We start from the raw sequence: 6,000 nt of genomic DNA on the forward strand, positions 1-6,000 counted from the left end.
TATTAAAAGGCTTATTAAAATTGGAACATCTGTCATCTCTTAGATTAGTTCATTGTAGTTTATTTTTGGTTTAAGAGAAAGATCCTGATGATATGGGATTAGGAAAACCGACATTTATACTCATTTCACCAGTTACTTTAATGGTTCCAGTGACCTTGGGACTTGCAGATCTCCAAAAGCCACTTAGTTTCTCCATTATTTAAAATACACACACGTACACACATGCACATGCACTCACACTTGGATCTTTTCTAAAGTTACTTTCCAGTTGCAAACCCTTTTTATTTATATTAAAACTGTAAGATAGCCTTATAAATAGTAACAAAGTCACAAGATAATATCTGATTCCGCCATACCCAATGAAGAAAATAATTTCATTTTTTGAATTATTGACTATTAATGCATGTTGTTTGCTTTGAATAGCACCTGTTACAGAATAAACACAAAATATAATTTAATTGCCATATTAAATTCCTACAAGCACAGCTCTGATGCCTACAATTTCAACATTCCCATCTCCTGACACGAGAATAAAATTTTTCTTTTAAGTTGCCTATTTGCTCTCCCATCATTCAGGAGAATCATTAACCACAGTGCAATAGTTGCTTATAAAAATAATTTTGAAATTTTGGTTTGTAATTACATCATTGTAATTGTGGATATAAAGCCACAGTGGTTTTCAATTTTGAATCACAGCTTCTTTATGTGCCACCTTTCATTCTATTTCTCAGAAACCTCTGTTAGTTGGCAAATTGAACTCCAATAAAAAAAATTTACATACAAAAAAAAAAAAAGAAATTACCAACTGTCTCTTGCCAGAGAGAGTGTTGTTCATAGAGAAGTAGCTGGAGCACAGATCAAGGCAGCAGTTGGGAGGACCTGGATCTCCATCTTATGAATGTTCACTGGGAAGAAGATGCTCTTTGGGAAAGGCAGACATAGAAAGGAAGGAGTAATTTAAAGGAATAGTTACCAATCCTGTTTCCATACAGGCCCATTGAGTTGTACTTGTGCAGCCAGGGCGTTATATTATATATATCCTTTTAAGATCTATTTATTTTAGAGAGAGAGTGGAGGTGGGAGGGGCAAAGGGAAAGAATCTCTAGCAGACTGCCCCCGCTGAGCACAGAGCTCAATGCAAGGCTCCATCCCAGGAAGCTGAGATCATGACTTGAGTCAAAGTCCAGTTGGACACTTTACTGATTGACCCACCCAGGTGCCCCTATTCTATTTTTGTAAACAACTTTATTGAGATATAATTGACAAACTAAAATATACCCATTAAAGTATACAATTCAATGGTTTTCAATAAATTCCAAAAATGTCATCACCTCAAAAAGAAACCTTGTAACAGTCACTTTGCATTGTTTTTCTCTACACCCAAGTTCCCACTTTGGGCAGCTGCTAATCTACATTCTTTCTTTCTGGATTTGCCTATTTTTCCCATTTTAAGTATATGGAATCATACAACATGTGGCCTTCCGTGTTTGACTTGTTTCATCTAACATGTTTTCATGATTCATCCATGTTGTAACATGTACCAGCACTTCATTCCCTTTTATTGCTGATTGGATATCTCCACTTTTTAACTAGTATGAATAATGCTACTATGAATATTTCTATGCAAGTTTTTGTGTAGACACATATTTTCATTTCTCTTGGATACCCAAGAATTGGTCCCCCTCCCTAGAGTTCTAGGCTTCTGGTTTGAGTTGCTAGATCATATGGTAACTCTGTTACTACATATTGCACACAAGAAATGGATGAGTGTATGTCTCTGTATGTGTGTGTACACCATGTGTAGGGGAGTGGTACCCATGGGTGTAATTCGTTGTTTTATGAGATAAAAGGTGTTGTGCCCAAGATTGCGAATCCGAGAAACCACCAAGGAGCTGACACTGATGCAAGCGCACCAGGGTTTATTAGCAAGCTTGAGCTTGGGTCCAAGTATACCCGACACAGCGGAGCAGGGACTTGGACCCCGAAGTGGGTTACAGCTGGGTTTTTTTATAGGCTGGTCTAGGGGATTTTCAGAAGGGATGGAAGAATTTCTCAAGTTCTGTTTACATTTTGATATGGGGCTTTCAAGGGCATTGAGCTCTGTTCTCATTCTAATATGGGACTTTCTACCACAGGTGTGGGCTCTATTGTCTTTCTGATATGGGATTACCTGCCGAGGACATTCTGCAGTTTTTCCTATAAAGTTCAGCTCTTATTCACAGGGGCCTAAGATGGCTGTACTTGTGCTAATGCTAAACTTGAGGTGGAGTGGCCTTGATTTTTCTCAGCCTCCACAAAAGGAATAGAAGAGAAAACAATGAAATGTAATATAAATATATACTTCAATAACAAATGTATTTATTTGATGTTTCTTTGCACACAAGACAGACTTATAGGTATGGCATTTATAGTTTGTGATACTTTTTAAAATATTAAGTTAAAAGCACAATTCCTAACTTCAGTCACCTAAGCAATATCTCAACCTTAAATTCCACTTTTTCCTCATTTGAATGAAAATAACAACTTTGTGACATTGAAGGGTTTTTTTTTTTAATTCTCTTATACTATATGTGTGCTTGGTATTAATTGACAATTATGCCATTGTTTTCTTTAGCCAGCTCACAATCCATTCCTGCTTACATGCTTCAGTGGCTAAGAAAGGCCAGCCTGCCAATTGACTGTGTAAGATGAACTGGAATAATATCAGAATCTATTAGCTCTAGAGCAGGCAGGGCACTGCAAAGCTTGAGGGAAGGAGAACACACCTCACCCTCAGAGCTTGTCTATCAGCAGTTGCCAAGCCTCACTTAGAGATTATTGTCTTCTGAGGACAAGGCATACCTGGAGGGTGGAAAGTAGTTAGATTGCAGATGAGGAGTTAGTTAAGGTTCATTAATATGTTAATAAATTCACCACATCAGACAGACAGCTGGTCAATATATAAATTATATAACAATCCCATTCAATTTAAATATTCAGCAACAATAGGCAGGTTTTTAAATGATAACCTTTAAATCCTTTCACTTACCTGTTAGTTTAAAATACAAATCCAAGTCACTGATGCTTTTAGCTTAGCTTCCTCTCAGAGTGCTCTGCAAATCTCCATTTCTGTTCACCACCCACTTTGACTCTATTTTCCTACTTCAACCCCCAATTCATATTTCCCTAGTTATTGTTACATAATATATGAATGGAATTCATGAATTCTAAGTATGAGAAAATTATACTTGATAAAAAAGGACTGATATTTGCCCCATAAATGAGAGACTATTAGTCCAATTGCCCAGTTATACTGATTAGTCTGAAAGAAACCTGTATTAGTCTGCCCTGGCTGCCAGAACAAAATCTCACAGGTTGGGTGGTTTAATCAAAGAAATGTATTTTCTTAAATTCAGGAGGTTGGGAGTACCAGATCATGGTCCAGAGTAATTGGTTTCTAGTGAGAGCTCTCTTCGTGGTTTATAGACAACCACCTTCTTGGTGTGCCGTCTCTTGGCCTTTCTGCTGACCAGGTGTGGGTGTGCACCTACAAGAAAGAGAGAAAGAGAGAGATAGAGGGATTGAAGAGAACCCTCTAGTGTCTCCTCCTCTTATAAGGACATGGATCCCATCAGTTCAAGATCCTCACCCATGACCTCATCTAACCATCACATTCTAACTATGTGCTGATTATCTAATTAATGAAACTTTCGCATATGCTAATACAGTAGTATTCATAAACCCACATCAGCATTTACTGGTAATTAATCTAAACTAAGGTTTTTTGAATAGTTCAATGAAAAGAAAATAAACTGATTTCTGACAGATCATATGACAGGATTGAAAAAAAATATCCTTCTGCATATTTTGGGTTCCACATCAGATATGTTTGAGTAAAATTGAGAGAGAATTGGAATTACATCAGACTAAAAGGCTTCTTAACAGCAAAAGAAAAAATCAACAAAATGAAAAGGCAACCTACAGAATGGGAGAGGGTGTTTGTAAGCCATCTATCTGACAATACTCAAAATATATTAAGGATTTCATACAACTCAATAGTAAAAAAAAACAAAAACTAAAACAACACAAATGATTGAAAAATTAGACCTGAATAGACATTTTTCCAAAAAAGACATATGAATGGCCGAAAGGTACATGAGAAGGTACTTAATGTCACCAATGATTAGGCAAATGCAAATCAAAACCACCATGAGATATCACCTCATACCTGTTAGGATGGCTATTACCAAAAAGACAAGTGATAGCAAATGTTGGTAGGGGTGTGGAGAAAAGGAATCCCTTGTGCACTACTGGTGAGAATGTAAATTGGTAGAGTCACTGTGGAAATTTGTATGGATGTTCCTCAGAAAATTAAAAATGGAAATACCGTATGACCAGCAATTCCACTCTAGGTACAGATGCAAGGGAAAGAAAATCAGGGTCTCAAAGAGATATCTGTATTCCCATGTTCATTGTAGCATTATATACCAAGATATGGAACAGCCAAGATATGGAAACAACCAAAGTATCCACTGATGGACAAATGGGTAAAGAAATAGGTATGTATGTGTGTGTATAATGTGTTTATATAATGGAGCATTATTCAGTCATAAAAAAAGAAGGAAATCCTGCCATTTGTGACAATATGGATGAATCTGGAGAATATTATACTGAGTAAAATCAGCCAGACACCGAAAAGCAAATATTGCATTATCTCACTTCTATGTGGAATCTAGAAAAGTCAAGCTCATAGAACTGGACAAGAGAATGGCGGTTGGCAGGGGCTAAAGAGTAAGGAAATGGGGAGATATTGGTCAAAGGGCATAAACTTTCAGCGATAAGTTAAATAAGTTCTGAAGATCTAATGTGGAGCACATTGACTATAGTTAGTATTACGCATTTGAAATTTCCTACGAGGGTAGATCTTAAGCGTTCTCATCAAATCACAAAGAAAAGTAACTGTGAGTTGGTGGATGGATTGATTAACTTGATTGTAATGATCATCTCACAATATGTAGAGACTAAATCATCATGTTGTTCACCTTAAACAATTTTTATTTGTCAATACCTCAGAAAGTTGGAGTAAAAAAATAAGACAAAGAAGGTAGTTTCATAAGTATCATTACTTTTGAATTTTTTAAATAAATGTCAGTCCTGCATGACTGCTATTTAGGAAGCTATCAAAAATATCTACTCTTGTTCCATATTTTTTATGTGAAAGTATATACATTCTTAGTTGTTTTGTACATTGCTCATTGTTCAGAATTGTAGTCAATGTGTTCTTATTTTGCTTTTAAAATGATGGGCAATGAAAATGACCATTTGCAGTTTCCATGTCTTGTGGAAAACATAGTATTTGCAAATATAAATCACATCTGATATGGAGAAAATGTCAACTCAATTGCTGCTTGATAATCAAGATAAACTGGCTTTAGTGAACTTGCCACCAATATTCTGAAATATCTGTTTATGCATGCACTTTCCTTTTTTCAGCAAATTTAGACCACTTACTATTTACAGAACTTCTGGTGATATTTTGATTTTTGAATATGATGTGGATGCATGAAATTTCAGGCTGAAATTTGTACTATTAACAGCAAATCATTATTTACATAGTAACCTTGTATGACCACATTTAAAATTTTTGCAGTCTTTTAACCTGATGGCAGCTTTTATTCAACAAGTGACCTCTATTATTCAACAGGGGATCTAGCAAATAATGGGATACATGTCAGTACCGGTGTGGTATTCTTAGAGCAGACTTGCATTTATCTAATTTTTAAAATAAAAAATAAGTTATCATTAAAGCATAACCTTGGGTCTGAGGTTTCTTCCTAACTTCTGACTTTGGACGAGTAACTTGTCTTCTTTAGGTTTCAGACGCAAAATAATGGAGTTTACCCAAATGATTTATAAGATCCTTTTTAGATAAGACATTCTAGGATCATCAGGTGAAATTAGAAAGTAATTTTCTTCAGGCAACAATCATTTTAATCAGAGTCAGATTAAAAAAAAGTCTAT

The sequence above is a fragment of the Canis lupus genome, chromosome 34 (assembly GCF_011100685.1).
Source record: "Canis lupus familiaris isolate Mischka breed German Shepherd chromosome 34, alternate assembly UU_Cfam_GSD_1.0, whole genome shotgun sequence".
NCBI classification, from domain to species: Eukaryota; Metazoa; Chordata; class Mammalia; order Carnivora; family Canidae; genus Canis; species Canis lupus.